The following is a 20,871-nucleotide window of genomic DNA, read 5'->3' as shown; positions in this document are numbered from 1 at the left end:
TTAGTTTTTATGTTGTAGTTTTTGTTCAGTTGATTGATTGGGGTTTTGCTATACTTCTCTATGCTTTGTTGCTATGTGCACTGAAACTTTTGTGGAAACTTTTAGCTGAAAAACTGAGTATCTTTGTTGTTAGAGCGACAGGCTACTTCCTTTCTCCCACATCACACCTTCACAGCAGTATTTGCAGTAGCCAGAAGTACCACCACATCCTGCCTCCTCCCTTTTTTACGTTTTTCCAAATTGTTGGCTGGAAACCCCACCACTTAGGGCAGTATCATCAGAAGTACAGAGTGGGCAGAGAGGATCATTACCAGGTACACACTGATCAGGCTGTGTTCCCATATTCTTACAGCTTCACATCTTCAATACACAAGAGTTCATAAGGCCATGTCTGCTCACTTTTCTACAAAGGACGGCAGCCAATGGACACAAGTGGCAACAAAAGGAATTCCAGCCACACATAAGGAAAAAAGAATTTCACAATAAGAGTGGTTCAGTGCTGGTACCACCTGCCCAAAGAAGCTGCAGAAACTCTCTTCCTTGAGGTTAAAATAAATATTGAAGGCCCTAAATGGACAGATATGACTGAAGCAGGCCTTGCTCTTGAGCAATAGGTTGAACTGCAATCCTCCTTTCCCGCATGAATTACAGTTTATCTCTATGGTTTCAGAATTAGTCTGTGCTGGTGGACTGCAGAAATTAAGCACGAGTGCAAGAACGTCTCTAGGAATAGGGCAAGTATGCCCAGGACTTGACACCTGCTCCTGCAGTAAGGATGGGAGGTAATATTACAGAAGACACTCTGGACTGGCAAGAGATTGGGGTGGGGGAAGGTGAAGGGAGAGAAGAGTAAAGCAAATAATCTTCCTATGACTTTGCATAACTGAGGTATCAGACCCAGCATGAGAGAAGCAAGGCAGGAGAAAGCAGGCACAGTAATTACAGATAAACTGATTCCATCTCAAGACCTCTAGACATGAATGAGAGATTGGTGTTTTTCCACAAAGTTAAGAATGAAAAGGCAAACTACCAATCACGGAGAAAACATTGGAAGCATAGCAAGACAATATCTTTTTAACTAAAGCTCAGGGTAAATACATAACTTCAGAGTATGTTTTTTTAAAAAGAGGATGTATTTCAAGAAAAAGTTCAAATGTGGGGACAAAAGCAAACACAGAAGATTTACACACATAGGAAATTTTGCAACCATATTTTTGGTAAGGAAGAAATTCAGAAGGGAAAGAAAACAGCAGTGAACACCATGAAAGAGAATGTGTCCCATGTTTTGAGCACAAGGGCTGTCAGAGTGAGAAAGCTGGTATAAACAAGAACATAGAATTGCAGAACCACAGAATGGTTTAGGCTGCAAGGGACCTTAAAGATCATTTAATTCCAACATCCCTGCCATGGGCAGTGAACCTTATGTTGCTCAGGGCTCCATGTAATCTGGCCTTGAATGCTTGTCCAGGGATAGGTCGCTCTCAACTTCTCTGGATATCCCTATGCAGTGCCTCACCACTTGCACAGTAAAGAATTTATTCCTAATATCTAATCTAAATCTACACTCTTTCAAGCCATTAAGATGAGTGACAAAGAGGGAAAAAGTCATCTTAGATTGGGAAAACAGGAGACTATTTATACGGACTGCATGTTTGAATTGGGTTGGGTGGGAGTAAAATCATCCCAGGGCACAATTTATGACTGGGTGAGGTTCAAGATGATTTGAAAAGAACAAATGAATTCAAAAAATGGAATGGGAGCAGCTAGGACACTGGTGACTTGCCAGCTTAGCATAATTTTTTTGGAAAATGCTAAAATAAAAAGTTGATCTATTATAAGTATCCCAAGGATAACACTGAAATAAAAAACAAGAAGCGTAGATTTGTCATTAACAAACAAACAAACAAAACTCTTGTTTTAATCTATAACAAAAAAACCCAGTGTTTGACAAAAAGAAAGATGCGCTAACTCAGAGAGAATCTGTCTGAACCACCTACACTAGTAAAATATTTAGATTTAGTATCTGTTAGACAAAGGCTAGTTTGAATTGGAAAGCCCAGAGTGTATTAATCATGGATTTACTGTCACACTGTGTTGTTATGTATGAGGTATTATTTCAAGGGGATCTGTCTGGGATTTAGGAATAACCAGTGTTTCTGTTATTTGAGTATTGAGGATTCACATTTGACAGCAGTTCCTGACAAATGGAATTTTTTAAGTTACAAAATACAATGGTACACTAGTGGTACACTAGAAAAAGTTGGTTGCAGGTTTTCAGACAAGGTATTTGTTCTTACCACTGGTCATAAACTGTACCCAAAGCAGAAAAAGTTTCCAAACTTACTGCCATATCCAAATGAAGTTTCATATTTGAGGCAGAGGGAATAATCCTTTTACTTCATGGGCTGCAGGCAAGTTCTCAGCTGTTTCCCAGGAGACACATAGATCAAGTGGAGAGTGCAGAAAAGAGCTACAAGCAGGTCAGAAGTCTAGAGAACATGACCTGTGAGGAAAGAATTGTATTTGTTTATTCTTACAAAAGAACAAAGATTGTGGTGAGACAGGATAATAGCTTTTGAAAATGCAAAAGAATATTTCAAAAGGGGAGATAATAATTTTTACTGTGAATAAAGCAAAAAAATAATGGTTTCAAACCACCAGCTGGTACATTTGAGATAGACACTGAGAATTATTTTGTAATGGTGAAGATAGCTGGGAACAGGTTGTCTCAGGAGTTTGCCAAATATCTCCATCAACAAACATAGGACAGAATCAGGGATGCTTTATGACTATGTGAAGAGTTGTTTAGAAATATTTGATACTGGCTTGGAACAGAAAGGTGACCTCTTTAAATCTTCTTCATCCTTGTTTTCACAGCTTTGCTCTCTCTCTCTGAGAATTATATGATGATACAAACGACAAATATCTCCAACAGACACTTTGATTTGGAGAACACATAATAACAGCAAGAAAAAAAGGCACCATGATTATTTGTTTGAAATCAGATCCTCTAAAGAAACGAAATGCAAAAGGTTCTATTTGCTGAAAATATTGCAATATCTTTTAAGGAATGTTCTCTCAACTGATTCTTCACACTCTTGTAACCATGAGACATCTCATAGGACACAAGGCATACCCTGAATTTATGAACAGGTGTCAAATTTTGCCCAGCCATGAGTATGGGCTTTTATAGAGGACACTGTTGGTCAGGTATCTTTACTGTAGGTCAGGTATCAGAAAGAGATCTTGCCCACTTGTCCTTGTACATGATGCTTCATTTCTTCAAATATCTGTTTAGCCCATTTATTAACAGGGGTAATAATATTCAATGTCTCCAAAGTTTGTCACCTCTGATGAGGAGAAAGAAGACAGTGCTTAGTAGTCAGGTAGTCTTTGGTCTGAGAAAACAGTAAAACTAGTCACCTTCCTGCTGTCGTAGAAGGTTATCCTTTAAATGCTGCTATGATGCCAAAAGGTAATGTTAAAAATTAATAGCTTCAAATTCAAAACCAAACACAATGGGTAACAGTGTCTTTAATGAGTTCACTTAATGGGGTCTTCTCCACCATATAAAAATATTCTTCATGCCTCTGCTGAATTACTAAAACTGCAATTTAAAATCAAATACCCAACTGCTTGCTGGGTTCTCTTTAAGCCCAGTATTATGGTTTTTCCTGAGCCCACTAGTGGGCATACACATAAGCAAATCTTGTAAACTCTTATGCTATCATGGCCATATCATCACAGAAAGAAGATTTTTAGATGTAGCGTAGATATAATCATAGTTTAGACAGAAGTAATAGATAATAAGTATTTGTTAGCACAAAACCCACTGTCAGCCCTGTAAACACTTTCAATAATTCACTGCTACAAACTGTGGTCTGTGGCTTTTGCTGAATTTTTTTAACAGTGAAAAGGCTTTTTTTTTGCAGGCAAGAGAAATTAGGGTAATCCAGTTTCCTTCTGACAGTTTTTAAAGTGTAAGACAACTCGGCTGAGTTTTTAGACCAAAAAATCAATGCCATAGAAATAAAGACTGTTTTTTAACAGCGAGGATTTGTGGGTTTGCTCTGTTGCAGTGGAGTCATTCTTGACAACATTAAATTGGTGCTTTCAATCCCTCCCCCAGCCAGAATTTTGGTCAGAAAATTTGAGTTACAATTAGTTTAAATGGGAGCTGGTTAGAGACTTGAGGACAGAGCTATATCTTTGTCCTCACAACAGCAGGAATCTGCAGAGAGAGAGAAACCTATTCTTGTTGGGAAAATGAACAAAGACAAACAGCAAATCTAAGTATCCCCTTTCTCTGAAAACTCATAACTTCTGAAAACTGAGACGACAGGTGATTCCCCTTAGGGGAATCCCCAAAGGGGAATTCTGTTGGAGCCAAATGGAAATCACCATGGACACCAAGGAAAGAAGGTTGAACTTTAAAAATAAACAGATATTACCATACTTCATTTGTTTGGTTGGGGTTGTTTTTTGTTTGTTTGTTTGGTTGGTTGGTTTATGCTTATGTTTTTTGGTTGTTTGGTTAGCTTTGGGTTTTTTTGTTGTTGTTGTTGGGTGTGTTGTTTTGGGGAGACGGGTTTGGTTCTGCTGAGTTTGTCAGTTTTTTGTTTTGTTTGGTATTTGTTTAGTTTGCTGATGGAAGCTTTTGGATGAATGAGATTGTTGTGGAAAAGACCATTTAGGTTCAAGGAATTACCACTTAGCTGAAGACCGTACCTCTGGGGAAATGCCTTAAATAGTTTAGAAATTAATCTCTTTTTTTTCAATTTTTCCTTAAAAGAAAATGAAACAAAGAATAACTACATAATTTTTGACTGGTATAGATCACCTCTTTTGAAGACCTGTTCCTAGACGAGCAGGCAGGTGAAGATTTGCTGGTAGTAGGAGAAGGTTAAAGAAAAATTCAGTTATCTTCTTAGTAGGACAGTACTAGGGTAATGTGGCTTTTACTGCAGCACATTAGCTGAGGTAGTGTTCATCTCTCATGAAAATTCTGGTGAGTTCCAATTGTCATGCCAAGAAGTCAGGAAACTCCTCCTCATAGCAACGTGTTACAAGCAACAGCCATCAGTCTCCTACAACAAAACTTCTCTGGTGGTGATTGTCCCTACTTTCAAGGGAGGATCTGATAATTTGAACAGTTCTTTGCAACCCAGAGCAATGTGGTATGGTGCTACAAACACAGGAGGCAAAGCACTTCACTTTTTATCCCCTTCCTTTCCAAGACTCTGACCAGTGCTTGAAGAGAGCATGTGGCCCTCTTAAAAAGCTAACATTTTATAATGTGACATTGTTAATCTCCAAAGTAAAACCTTGCTAAACACTGCATCAGCTGCTCTGAAAAATGTTTATTTCTAGGGTTCCAATATTTTGCAGGTGAGTTTACAGACATGAAGTGTATCAAGACCAAAGCAGAAGAAGGCAGATGATGCTTCACAAATCATCCTCATGTACAGAAATGCTTTGCTCTTCTAAAGTTTCTCTCTTCTGAGCATCTCAGACCATTTTATAAACAAGCATTAATATAACTTCAACTTTCCTCCTGTGTTGGTTATGCACTCACATTAGGCTGGGTAAGTACATAGCTGGAAGAAAGAAATATTCTACAACACTGACTAAGTATATGCAAGAGATGGAAACACTCTGCTAAGAGGCTGGTAAGCCACTTAGTTTGCTGCCTTGTTCTGAGAGCATGTATTCTTTAGGCGTGGTGTAGTTTCTCATCTCAGCCCATCCTAATTTTCCACAGTTCTGTCAGTAAAAGTTCCATTCTTTCACTGAGTGAAATCCTCAAAACAGCCTAGATTTTTTTTTGTTTTACAGATTCCTACTAAAACACTTTGTATTAGAAGTCAGTCCCTGCTGAAGTATAGCTTTTCTACTGTCAGAAGCCAGACTCCCCATGCTTTGTCACTGAGCTGCCCTTGAAGAAAATGATTTTGTGACCAGCTAATCAGGCTATTTCTACATTATCATATCAATTTTAATGTCATGGATAAATAAATGAAAGAGCAAAGAAAAAGCTGTTTCAGAACAAAAAAGGGGAGGTGTAGTTTTCTATTTGAGTAATGATTTATTAATTGAAAAGATTATCAGTGGGCACCTTGAACTTCAGCCTATTGCTGACGTTTTCCCACATCTGTGTAATTGTGATAAGACAGTACACAGCTATCTTTGCACAGTAATTTTCTCAATAACCAGAAACCTGTTATGAACTGTGGATCAGAATAACTAAGCTGTACCACACTGCCTGAGTTATTATATCTTGCTTAACAGAGCAAATCAAATTCATCTGGAAGTTATCTGGTGTTCATAGGCAAAATATTTTCATTAGGTTTCTTGGCAGATGTTAAAGATCAATTCTAAAAAATGAAGACATTTGGCTTATCTGATCATTGTGTTATATGTGGAATACGCAGTTTATTGTACAGACTATGGATTTTAATCCATGTAAACCCCATAAACATTAAAATTAGTCAATTATGTACTATGTCTTTAGCTAGCTCAATGAGAACTAGACATTATCTAGTGCTGTTACTTAATTCTTTGTAAAGAGTGGCAATTTGAAATATATCTGATGAAAGGATATTGCTGTGATAAGAAAAGATGAACAACATGCCATCTGATACTTCTGCTATTACACAAAAAATATTCCCCTGTATTTTTGCATCTCCCCTGAGTCTAAGAAAGAGCTTCTCTCCACATCAGGTTTCTAAGAGCTGGGCAAGGCAATTGTTCTGGCTGCATTGCATAAACATTCTGCCCATCAGCTGCAATGAGACAGCAGATAACAACTTGAAGGAAAGCTAATACTCAATTTTCTTTCTTAACAGCAAGGATCTTAAGAAAATTATCAAGATGCAAAATGAACAAAAATGGTTTCTGCTAGAAAAGCGTCATGGAAGGCTTTGTTCTAGGAAATCATTATTTTCTATCATTCCAACTATAAATCTGAAGTCTCTTTGTTTTGGAAACATCAGTTTCAAGTACCCTGGAAGAAATTCTTGGCAATAACTGTTATTAAGAACATATTAGCTAACGGTAATGTCAGTTCTTCCGATTTTACAAATAAAAAAGTAAGCGGCAAAATAAAAATCAAACTGAATTTTTATTTGAAAGAGATATCTCCCAGCCTCTGAAGTAAAATCACTCGGGACTGCAACGACAAGAGATTTTTGATTTTTTTTTTTCTAGGCATTGTAAACACAATTTCCTTGTTTCACTTGAGAACACCATGTGCTAAAGAAACAGAAGTTTTTATGCCAATGATGATAAATCACCTTTTTTCAGTCTCATAGCAAAACACAGAAACATTCTGTTTCATGATTTCAACCACAGGGGCACAATAGAGGCTAAGAGAGATTTTTCCCACAAACAGCTCTTGCAAGAAAATTTTAATCTCTGCTGATAAATCAGAGTGTTTTGATGATTAACACTGACTGCCTTCTGCTTGGTTTTCTGGCTTGCTGCTGCTCAGGACTTTCTGCTTGTGAGATAACTAGATTTATGTCTGGCTAGTGAAAAGGGTCTATATGACATATGTCTGGCTATTTGACTGAGAGTCAAATAACATTGTGTTGAAATTAGCATATTGAGGATCATATCGTCTATCCTATATGCTCTCATGAATCACTCTTAGGATCCCTTTTTTTATTTAAGAAGAAGAAATCACCCAATTACAATATGGGACAAGCTGTGCTGAGCCCATACAACATCTTAAACAGGAAGCCCTTGCCTAGCACAGACTAAGGACTAACTGTACCAAGGGATTCAGTGCCAGGTAAGAAAGAATATTTGAGTGAAGGGGTAGCAAGAAAACACTGTGGTTTTGTGATCACCTAGAAAAAAACCCTACCTGGTCAAAAAAAGAGTGAAATTACTCAAATGCCCACATTTCTCTCTTGAGCTATTTTCAGAGTGACTCTTCCTGGTGACTCTGTGCTTCTGGCAGAGTTTCAGGCACAGGCAGACTAAGCACATATTTGGTCTTTGCACCCATTGAGTAAGAGTGACAGGATCTCCTGAACATATATGGACTCAGGGATACCCAATGGTGATCAGGAGTGTTCCCCAGCATTACAGATGAAATCAGAGTAAATGCCACTTGGAACCACAAAATCTCAGCTAATTTAAGCTATATCCTTATTTGATTGCTCAAATGGAAAGTTTCAGATTTTTTTCCTTAAAATAACTTCTTCCTCCTTTTTCTAAACACCCTTTCATCTCATTTCATCTCCTCTCCTCTTGCTCCCAGACTATATGGCATAATATTTACACGTCACCCAGCCACCAAAATTACCTATTTTCTTTTGAACTCACTTGACTTATGTTTCCTCCTTATTTCGCAATGTTAATCACTGTGGACAGAAGTCTTGCCACCACCAGCCAGACAATTTACTTTTGCTACCTGGGATCATTTTACTGCATTATTCTGAAATGGCTAAAGTCCACTATGACTCATAAAATATCCTGTAACAGACTTGTTTTAGAAGGACTGTAATCAAAATTTTCTGATAAACAATTACCAGGTTGAGTTGACTTCATGGACATATTAATTTTTTTTTAAATAGCACTTCAACAGTGATATAATTTGAAATAAATCATGTATAGGTATTTTTAATTGCCCAGCCTCACAGGAACCTTTATTAAAAGCTTTACACAGATAGCCTGGTAAAAAGGATGAATATTTGATGTCTGTACCTTCACATAGATATAAATACTTTCGAAATAAAGTAGTGTGGCTCTGATGTAGCATGATGTAACATTTCTGAAAGTCATGCTTTATGTCCTAGTGGGTTTCTCCCTTCACCCTCCCAAGGAAAAGTCATTCCCTGCTGTAATGGTGAACTTCATGCAAGGTTTGGACAGAATCTCAAAATGAGTGTCATGATGGACATTGTAAGGGTGAGGGGACTTCAGGTTTGCTCAGATAAAGAATATTCTGTCCAGGTTCTGCACAGAGCAGAGGCATTTTATTTCTCCAGAGCTCAGCATACCTCACAGTGGGGTATCCCTGTGTCCTGGACCCTTTCCTCAACATGGATGTCTCACTTGATTACTACATGGAAATAATTCTCTTCATTGAATTGGTACGTGACAAAAAGGGTGGTGATTAGGGTCACCACTCTAATGAGATTCTAAGAAAATTCGGTTTGATTTAGTGTATATATGCACATTCTGCCTTCCCATGGGGTGCCTCAAGCCCGAGCCAGCTCTGGCTAGGCCCACAGCCAGCAAGGTCCCTATGTCACCCTGTCCAGGAAATTTATCTTTCTTTAGGATGAGATGCATTGCCTAGGAACAGCAGTGCCCTGGCTTTCGCTACTCAGACAATATTTTTGCTGACTTGTGGATTGCTGTACAAAATAACCTTGGACTTTTATGAAAGGGTTAAAGACACAAATGTGTGCAAAAGACATCTCTAATGTTGCTCCAGAGAGCCCCTATATAAGATCTTGTATTTATCACAGGTAAAACTCCTTACTACAGTTTTACTACAGGTGACAGTGCTTGCTTGTTCCTCCTGCAACCCCTTCCCAGAAAACACTGGAAGACACATTGTGCATTCAATAAAAGCATCTTCCTTTTAAGCAGTCCTGCTGGCATTTAAAAATAAAGTCACTTCTACTTGCTTGGAAATGCCAATATGCCTTTTGAGAATACAGAAGGGAAAAATATTCATCTGGACTTTGTGCTGTGCTTATCATATGCAAAGGAGGGAGTGATCTGGTGACCCAGTGTTGTGCTTCTCACTGGCTGTCTTTCAACTGATGTTGAGCAGAGCTCTCACTCCAGTGGGACTGCACAGCAGGCAGTTGCTTTTCCACACTATTCAAGGAAGGGTGGCACTTGCTCCTGGTGAGCTGGCACAGTCATGTTGCAGGAGATAACAGCCAGCTTGCATCCAGCCTCGTTGCTTCTGGGACCAGTTAAGGTGGTACAGGGGGCAGCAGTGGAGAAGGAAGGCTGAAAGTCTTGGCTATTCTGAGCCTTACTTCCCTCTTTTGGAAGGTGAAATTAAATATATGCACAGCAGACTTTGTGTTCAATGGCATTTGTGGTTTATATCATATGGATTAGACACATAAAGAATAGAGCCTACATGTATCAACAAGATTTCTATGAAACACCCAATATATTCAACTCCAAGTATTCATAAAAACATTTCACTTAAATAACAATTGTACATTTAAGGACTGTCATGTAGCGAACTTTAATCCTGAACTTTTGGAGGGCACATAATTTGAGCTCTCAGACTTGTAACAGCAAGAGCTGGAACCACTTAAACAAACAAACTTAGATTCTCTCATGATCACCTGACTACAGATACGTATTAAGAAAAATCCCAACTAAAGTGTATCTTAAGCTTAGAGCCCTCCATTAATCATAGCTGGCTACCCTGTCACAGTGTCTATATATATAGTAGATCTCTCTGCCAAACTTGCACTCTAAACACTTCTTGCAAAATGCAATGTATTATAAGCATGGCCCTCTCAGTGCTGTTTCTTCTCTCCACTTGTTATTAGAGGAGAATACTTTTGTTTAAGTTTGAAAATAAATTAGAGATTCTCCTGTTCCCTGATGACTCCTCAGTGTGCTAGGACCCACTGGAGGGCAAAAGAGAGAAGTTTCATGACAGCTTAAAGAGTCTGAACAGCAACAGAATGAAGAGCAAAAAAGTCTTCATCCAAGAAGCTAATCTTCTATTTGACTTATCTATTTAAAGATTATATATATCAACCCCTTTGAATTTCCAAAGGTTAGGGAGTGGCAAAAGTTTCAAACTTTATTTTCTGCAGTGTGATAGATAAACTTCTTTTCAACGACAGCCCCAAAAAAGTCAATCGTCACATCTGACACCTACTGCATTTCTTCAATTAATTTTTAGTGCTAACAGTGGAAAGAGAACAATTACCAATGCTCTTTAGAAGAACAAGAAGAAATGGATGTAACATAGCAATTATTATACAAGATATCTTTTCACTTACAAATGAGAGCTGAATGAAAAAAACCCTAAGCATTAACTTGTATTGACCTGCTTGCCAAATTATCAACCCAATCTGACAAAACCACACAGCCTTAAAATATTAACAGAATTTTCCTGTAAAGTTTTATGCACAAAGATTTTGGATAAATTGATGGCAGAATGGCTTTCAGAAACACCACAGACTTCACAGGAAAACCAAGTAGTAGATTTTAACTCATTTTCAGCTTCCAGCCACTTCTGTGTTTAGGACAAGCAGGGACAAGCTCGGGAAGCTCTGTTAGATACAACTTGACCCTGTGCCTGACCTGATCTTGATTCACTAAAGGCATTTAATGACAGGGAATTTTCTGTGAGATTGTTGTTTGTGATTGCTTCCCAAAATGATTATACAGAAACAGAATTTAGACCTGCACTTGACAAAGTAACATTTTTAGAGCTGAACATGAAAGGCCTCACCCTAACCTTTAAATTTACTTCACCTCCTACAGAAATCATCTTGCTGTCCATAAATTAGTTCATGAGAGAAGAACTATTGCAGATACCATAAATCAACTAATCCAAAGGCTATGCATAAAGAGCAAAGAGGCAGTCTGGTTTTCAATCCACTTCACTCATGTTTGCAAAAGCATCTCAACATGTTATCCATCTAAGGCTGCAGAGGGAATACTGGCATGCTCCTGTAAACCCAACTTAATTACAGAAAGGAGTCCTGTTCACTGCAAACAATCAAAAAATTTGGGTGTGGTTAGTTTCTATCTTTGAGCTTTCCAGTCATGAGCATATTTCACCATCAGCAACTCCACAAAGTCTGAGAAATTCTTTAGCAGTGAGCCAGATCTGAGGCTCACATCTCTTGTACCTCCCAGCCCCCACCTGCACCAGCATCAGCTTCTCTGTCACCTTGGCTCAGCTCCAGCTGCTAAACATCTTTATTGCTGTCAAATTTCTGCATTTCCACATATATTTTCTTCCACAAGAAGCTGGGAGATTGAAAGGCTGGTGCTAGAGGAGGGATACACAGTCACTTCCAGGTTCAGTGTAATTACTGGCGCAAAAATGCCATTGTACCTTAGTGGAAAAGGGAGAGATCCAGGATCAGGGCAGGAAACAATCATGATTGGTGGCAACTGAGTTGTTGATCTGTAGCTCTTCACTTTCTTTGTCACTTAGCTATTCGAGAAGCAGCTTTTCCTTTTTTAGGCAGCTAAGGGTAGTCAGGTTTCCTCAGGGTAGAGCCAGTGCAGTGATCTACGTGCAGCTGGGAAGCCAAGGACAAAGAACAGTGTTCCCTTAACCTGAAATTCACTCAGCCAAAGTGTGAGAGAGCCAGAATGTACTGAATCTCTGGTTACCATGTGAGGCTTGACTACTGGCTCAGTTTTATGTCCAGGACTGGGCAGAATCCTGTCCTCTCAATACCTGTTTTTCATCTTTCTTTATATTTCTAGAATGTGTTCTGAGAGCCCAAAGCAAAAAAGTTTTCTGTCTTCCTAGTTTTGGTGGCTTTTTTCCCCTTTACTCTTTCCTTATTTGATTGTAGGCTTTGCCACGGCAGGGACTACCTTTATCTCATAAATGAAAAAAAAGACTTTTCCTTATATGAACGAAAGAACAGCGAAAATAAATCAGTAAATCAATAAGGATAAAATGCTTCAGTGTCATTCAGATCAGAACAAAATAAAATGCCTGGAATGCTGAATAAAAATCTACTTCTGTTATAGGGCATTTGAGAATATATCCTAGCATTTTGGTATGAGCATCTCTATCCTGAGTGAAAATGAATAGTTCCTCTCTGGAGTCTCCAAAGCTTACAAACTTAAAGACCAGCACCTATGAAAATTCCTTTGGGATTTAAAAGTGCTTGGAGGTCACATTTTAATTTTTTTTCCCTAGACATTTTGAAGGCTTTAGTTTTATGTTTTTTGGGGTTGGAGTGGGTGCAGAAGTAGAGTAAGCTTTGGCACATGCAGGACATCAGTATGCCAAGAAGTTTCTCCAGAGATATTTTCTCCATTTCCCCTTAGGAAATGCCTGCCAGTCACATAAGATCAGCAGATCTTTTACCTAGCATCTTAGTGCCACAGCTCTCTTCTTTCCCTCTGCTTGTGTTTAGCACAGGTTAGCACAGATTATTATAGACTATTAGTAAAGTGCTGACAAAAAAACCCACAAATCTGATCACAGTCTCCAAGAGTTCAGGTCTTGATGTTTGTATCTGTCATAACCATACACAGGCAGAGAAATAATGTAAGGAGGTGATTTCTGAAGCAGACACAGAAATTAAATATTCAAGTTCCACTGGCTCTCAGTGACATTTGAAGACATTTTACACCTTTGGAAATCTGATTTTACATCTGTCTTCTTCCCTGTTTTGAAGAGAAAAATGATAAGTATTTTCTAATTTCCATGTCTTTTAACTTCATTTTAAGATTAGAATTAAAATAGCTGTCCTTCCTTTTCAACACTGCAAAAAGAAAGGTCTTTCCTTGTCTTCTGAAGTTTTTTGTCATATCCCAGGGCACCTCCATGCTACTGCAAAATTGTTCTAAGTATCCTTTGGTAATTTCTTTGAGGATACAAGCTTCCAGGTAACATTTCCAAACAGGGACAGACCACAACACAAGTGAATTTTTCACTAGGAAGGTACTATATAATTTTAACTTGCAGTTCAAACTGCTAAAGAGGCACAATCTATTGTGATAGAACTATTAGAGTTCACCCTTGCTCTCAGCTGGAAGTAACAAGGTAGGCAGAAAAAATGAAGGTGACCAGGTTTGATTTGTGTCTGTCATTCAAACAGTGGAGCCATGCTTAATTAATCCTCCCTGTGATGCTTTAAAAATTAATGGTCATTTTATAATCATTCATTTGCAATATAAAACTTTCAAAATAATTTTTGAGCTAACACATTCATGCTTTTCCTGCAAACTAATCAAGTCACGCTTAACTTGAGTAGTATGAAAAAGAAATACAGGTTTATTAAAAAACATTCAATAGGCAACATTGAATGTTGCATACCCCGAAAAACAATTTTACTGATCTAATAACAAAGCATCATGCTGCTTAGCAGTTCTGCTCATTGCCTGAAGCTTTATTCTCATGCAGTCCCACTGACATCTGCTTGTGTAATATGATGCTGATTGGTGTGAACAGAGTACAGAATCAGATTTTTCCTAATTAAGATACATAAGAAGGATGCGCAGAGAACCTTTCCCTCCTGACATGCCAATTTTCAATGTCTCAGGTTCTGTGCCACTGGGCACAAATCTATTAGCAGCTCAGCAGTGATGTGGCTGTCCAGCCCCAAGGACTGCACTTCTCTCACTAACAGATCTCCATTCTGGGACTTCAATTTGTCAGTCAGATACTATAGAGAAAGCATCCTAAGCCCTCACTATTTGTCAGATATACAACTTAATTCTCTGTTAGTACTTGCCTGTACATTTCAAACTTTCCCTGCTGCCCTTTCATTGTTATTTTTATTGTTGTTGTTTTGTTGTGTCAGTTTTACATAATCTGTCATGGGAGTTTTGAGGCTTCTGCATCAATTAGGAATTCTGCTTCTCAATTGAATTAAGCACTTCCTAGCAGAGATTTCCTCATTATTTCAATTATAAAAGCCTTATTTCCTGGCAACTTTCACCACTCAAGTGTCCATAAGAAATTATACAACCATTTAAGCAAGATTTACTGCTTATCTCAGATGGAAACATCATGATTCATTGCATTTTAGATAGACACGGCTAATTCAAACCCAGTTTTTGTTGGATCCACGTACAGTACATCCTTTACAACAACAAGCAACTACAGCATTACTTTTATTCATGGATACTAGCCAGCAAAGTCTGGCTTCATCATGGTTACTGAGACTGTAGTGTTTTCTTTCACTTCCCCAAAATGCAGCTAAGGAGGCTAAAACAGCCTCCATCCATCACAGTCTTTCTTCGTGGAAAGGAAAGAACATTTATATGCTTCCAACTGTGCCTCCCCATTTTCACCACATCTTGGCCTGCTCCCCATTGCTGTGGTCAAAAGAACTGTTAACTCCTGTCTTTCATAAAGACAGACACTTAGCAGTGGGTTGGGAACCAGGAAATTTATTACTTTGCTGCTCAATTATATGCTAGAGTGGATATGTCAAAGGAAGTACCCAAGTATTTAAAAATTTACTTTGACTCATCTCTTAGCTAGTCAGCTAAAAGCCAACACAAAAAAGACAGTCTTTTGTTTCCCTCCCCATCAGCAATCTTGACAACCTCTAGGGTTGCTTCTGGTCTGTTTGTGTGCAAAAACAATCTCAGGGATTTCAAAGGAGTAAGTTCTGGTTTGTTTTTGTGTAAAGAAGATCAGATCCATGCATACATCCAGAAACACTGGACACTACTACTATTATTTAAAATCTAAAAGTGTTATTGTGCTCACAAGAAATAATAATATAAGGTAATTTTCCTATACTGGTGAAAATCACAAGGATAGAGAGTCTAGCATAGGGTTTACTCTAAAATGTTGCATTGGTCATTTAAAGCAATTTTACATTGGCTTGTCACAATGCTTTTTCTAATAGAGACAAACTAATCTTTCTGGATAAAAAAAATAAAAGCAGGAAGAACTTATCCAGTTTCTTCAGACAAAAATTTAACTATCTTCAGAGTACAAAAATAACTAAAAATTATTGTCAAGTTCAAGTCTTTCATTCCTTTAATTACAGTCAGAAATGGTACTGGAAACAAGATAAAAAATAGTGTTTTCCTGTGATTTTTTTAAATCCAGTTCTTAGAGCAAAGTGGTCATATTATAATTAGAATTCTTAAAATGACATTAGCCAACAGTCTACTGTCATGAAAAAGCTAAGCCCATGCTCTCTGATCAGGAAAAACTCTAGACAAAGCCAAACCCTGTATTTTGGATCCATTTTACTGGACTCACAGAATAGAGACTATCACAGATATACAATCAAAAACCACAAAAACACAAGTTTTCCCAAGCTGTGTGTGCAAATTGCAAATCACTGCTGGGCTTAGATCTCACTGCTCCCTTTGGATGCAGGAGAAAAGGATACTGTCTCAAGAAGGAAGCTTGCCTTCCCCAAAAAGAAACACGCATGTTGGTCAATTCTGTGGGTAGGGAATCTGCCTGCAGCTTAATCTGTGGGGCATGAGGCTGATATTGTGGTCCCATATTGCACATGTACTACCCAGAACAGCCTCTAGACTTTGTGAATTTCTACCATGAAGGGGGAAGAGAGCCCACACAACAACAGAGAAGGGTGGTGTTCATGAAACGCCAATAGAAAAGAAAATGTTTTCTGTGTAAACTGCTTGATGGGTTGAGAGCCTGGGGTAGAAACAGACGCTGGTGAGGAGCTACAACATCCATGTCCTTTACTCTTGTCTGTTCAGCACGAAGCAGGCTGCCTTAACTAGTGCCTGAATATTTCTTAAGTGAAAAAACTATTTTTGAATGTATATTTAATCAGAGAAATGGTAGCTTTGTTTAATTTTATAGGTGCAGTAGTCTCAGGAAAACTGAATATTCTAGTTGGCATTGTTTACCTTTTTTTTTTTTTTGCATTTAGGAAGAGAAAGCACTAAATGCAAAGACCAAATATAAAATGTAAACTCAGAGGGTAAAAATCAAGTGTGACTGTAATCTGTAATTCTTGGGAAAAGGCTAAGGAGGAAAAAGGTTATTTTGAGACTTGTAAATGAATAATCTTTAATAAAACAAGGCCATAGTCTCAGGTCCATAAATTATCAGTAAAGCTATTCCCTCAGCCTGGATCATCTCTCTGAGAGAAAAAACAGATAAATATTCATAGCATTGGTTATGAAATTCTTGCAAAAGCAAATTAAGCAAGTTGGCAATTGGCTTGCTGTTCTCAGTAATGCACTCGCTCCAGGGAATGGCTGGGCTAATCCAATACTCAATTGATTAATATATTAGCAGCTGCCAAATGTGTTTTCTCAAGGCACTGGGACTTTCTCTACGTTTACCAAGTCTGGAAGGGACATGTGTGCAGACTTGGTATCTCAGCTTCAGTAAGGAGAGGAGATGTCTGGGGAAAACCCAGCTTTGTTCTCACCTGCTTCTGAGGATTTCATATGTTCACTTGTGATTTTGAGAATTCACTCATGGAAATTTGACAGCTGCAGTAAACACATGGTTACATGTACATGTCTGGATATGCATTTGGCTGTGCTTAGACAATAAAGCTATTAATTTATTGTGTCTAGTAATTGTTACATGGACACACATTCTAAATGAAATGCTGTGTTTTAAGGGTAAACCTTAGTGAGGCCACGCAGTATCTGTGAAGCACTGTTATATCCAATCATGCTTCACATAATAGTAATTTACTTCATGTTTTCATTGAAAAGTAGGCTATCTTATAATTACAGACTTGAAAAGTAATAAATAAAATTAACCAATTGATTAAGTAATTAAATATGTCATTTTTATAAGAACATCTACCTCGGTTAACATTCTATGTAGCTGAAAAATCTTAAAACCAAGCTAGGCTCCACAATAATAGTTTTGATTAGTGTTTCCCCTCTCTAATCTCCCTTTGAAGTACATTAAAGAATAAGGATAAAGAATTTACTTTCCAAATTTAATTTTTCGTTTAAACAAATCAAAAATGTAGATGGAAACCTTTCCTCTTACCTAGTTATGGTCCTTTTTGCTCCTTTCCTATATGCTATATTTATGGAACTTTCTATATAGTTAACCATTTAAAAAAAATTTCAAACCAGACAGATTTTTCCTGGCTATGGTCTTTGTTAAAAAGACACCATGGAGTGGAAGGAAAGTGGATAAAATTGCATTCCTACACCATTACCACCTTCCCAATGACACCAGCCTAAAAATCCCTTTGTATATTTTGACATTATTTTTCCTTTCTTTTGGGATTTTCCGCCCACTTCCCCACTAGATAGTTTATGCATCTAAACATCTGTGTTTTTCTTTCTTTTTTTTTTCCCCAGCACTACATTGAAAATAAATGATTTACTGAGCTAAATAGCTAAATGTTATGTTTCCAAATGATTATACAATACCTGAATGATAGGTCTGATTTCATTCTTTCTCTAAATGCAATATTTGCAATCATTCAGAAATATCTGTCATTAGCCATTTGGAAAAAGGAGTGTCAAAATATACATTGCTGCTTTCCCACTGAGTACTCTAAAATCATCTATCTGTAGAGCTCTGCAGTTTGCACTCCTCAAATCCGGAAGCAAAAAAACCACCCAGATCCACAACACACCACACTGAGACCAAGATAAACTGTATGACATGCATCAGGCAAAAGTGAATGCTGGAATTATGAATACTTTGGGAATTGCTGACACAAGTTCACTTCTGATGGCAGGAAGACAAAAGAAAGGTAGAAACTTAAACAACAGACTTTCTTTTATCTAACTTCCTTTGTTAATATTTGATTTTAGACTCCATCTACTAAGCAACTTTCACCTGTGTTTCCTTTTTTCTTATCTTGAATTGTGAACTCCTGAATGTATTTTAAAACTAAGAAGTCATCCCTCTACAGAAGGAGAGAGGACAAGTCACCCTCTGGAAGAAACTGCTGGCCTGGGTCCTTGTAGGAAAATGCCTCCTTTTAGGCACTTAAACACTGCGTGTACCAGCCCAGCCACAGCTTCACAATCCTCACCTGCCCTCTATAGTTTGTAAGGAGGTTTCACACTGCAATAGGCTGAGCTTTACAAGATGAGAATTTGCAAGAAAATTTGAAGGACTGCAAAGAGACTGTTGCAATTTGAAGCAGAAGTACATCACCTGCTAGAGCTCAGTTTCTAAACAAATGCCTATGATGTTATATGACAATACAGATGATATTGTCAGGCAAGAAAAGTTAGTGACAACATTTGGCAGATTAATTTTTGATGGTGCATGGGCCACTGGAATGTATATTTTCTCCAGTGACTAATGAAGAGCAGTTCTAAGAATCTAAGAACAAAAATAATATAATTTATAATTAATTACAGTCCTGAGTTTTGTTCACAGGAGGTATGTTGCAAACTCATGTGAACATTATTTGCCTCATAGAAGGATCTATATGAGTCAGGTAATTTTCCTTAATGAATTTGAAAAGTTCAGCTTGCTCCCATTCATTTCCACTGTTAGTGAAACGTTTGGGCTTTCTGTGCTCTTTTTGTCTGTGTTAAGTATTATTTACCACTGGCATGTCTGATTGCATCTGTGTGCTTTCTGTAGGTCATTTCTGATTTTTCATGTGGTTACATGACATATTTCAGCATATGAGTCACTTCAAGAAGTACAGTGTGTGCACTGGAGTCAAACCAGCAAAGGACAGCTGCAGCAGATACGAGAGGAAGATACCAATTCTCATGACACTAAATGAACTAATATGGGGACTGTTCAGTTAATTACATCAAGATAAACAGAAAAGAGCCAACATTTGCAAAGATTAAGGCATTAGGCATGCTCATCAGTCACCATTCCATCTCTGAAAATAGGGTTACCATGGCTCTGTCTGGAATTTCCAAGGTCTCTGGAAGTTGGGGCCTGTCAGGAAAGCTCTACATATGCAAACAGGTTAAAGTGCTTGAGTTATACAGCCAATATTGCCTGGAAATACCAACTTACTACAATTGTAGGTAAGCTGAATCACCATATATCAATATATAAATGACAAGAGCAGATACTTGGCAGATATGGAAAAATTACTCTGACCCAACCAGTGTGTATTTCAGTAATTAAGTGAAAACTTCAAAATCATGTGAGGGAAAGGTCTTGGGGAAACTCAGACATATAATAATTCTACTTGGGAAAAAGAGTAATCCTGTGTGAAGGATGCAGCATTACAGAGAAGAGTGCACAGTGCACTTTGCCCTTTTCAAACACAGGTGATTATTCTGCTGCAGCACGAGTCATTAGGATGTAACTATCCGGGTCAGTTGGAGGTGACAGCAGACACAGAGTCTTGCTGGTCTATGCTGACTGCCTGGCAGTGCTTTTTGTTCTCTCCAAGGCACAGCCTGCAGGTTTTCTAATTACATCTCACCCTAAGGACTGCTCCCAAGGCTGCGTGCAGACTGTGGGACGGGCTCCCTCTACCACACTGTCCACACTCCTCCAACTCTCTCTAGGAAGAATTTGAACCCCCAAGGCTCCCATGCTTTCTTATCCCACAGCCCGGTTGTTAATTGTGCGAGGTCATTTTCTGTGTCATACCTGAAGTTCTCATGTTCTGTCAGACAGTTTGAACTGTAAAAGCACATATTAAATAATTCCTTGGGCTGCAAAACACAGGAGTCCAGAATAGATCCAGAAGTTGGGCTACTTGGACATGAGTAGCAGCTGCAGAAAGTGCTGTCCCTAAAAAGTGTGAATACATGGCAGTGAATACATGCCTCAGGCTCAGGGACTGCTGGCTGGCACCCTTTATTCAGCAGAATCCTTTGAGCAGAGATGTGCACTTTCATACATTCAGAGGTCACCTGCACCAGCACACTAATTCTGTACTAAATAATGACCAGCTTATATCCATAAATTGTTTCTGATCCAAACATATGTTCCCATTTCCATTCTGGAAATTGCTTGAGCTATCCTGCAAATGCTACGCCAACAATACCATTTTAGTGTCACGAATAACATCACTGTGGTGGTGCTCATGTCCTGGACCTAAGGATCTTCTCCTGTAGCCTGTGAGAGTATTTATAAGCCAGTGCAGGTGTTGTGCAGGGAGAAGCCAGGAAATCCTGTGTTCTCTGTCTTCCAGAAAGCCAGTTGGTCGTTTCTGTCCTATGTGCAGGCAGATGTGGGGGTGCAAATTGAGTAAGCTAAAAAATTTCATTGAGCATTTACCTCTGCCAGCAATTGGGTGTGTGGGA

The sequence above is a fragment of the Fringilla coelebs genome (genome assembly GCF_963513975.1).
Source record: "Fringilla coelebs genome assembly, chromosome: Z".
Taxonomy (NCBI): domain Eukaryota; kingdom Metazoa; phylum Chordata; class Aves; order Passeriformes; family Fringillidae; genus Fringilla; species Fringilla coelebs.
This window is presented reverse-complemented; position numbering follows the sequence as displayed.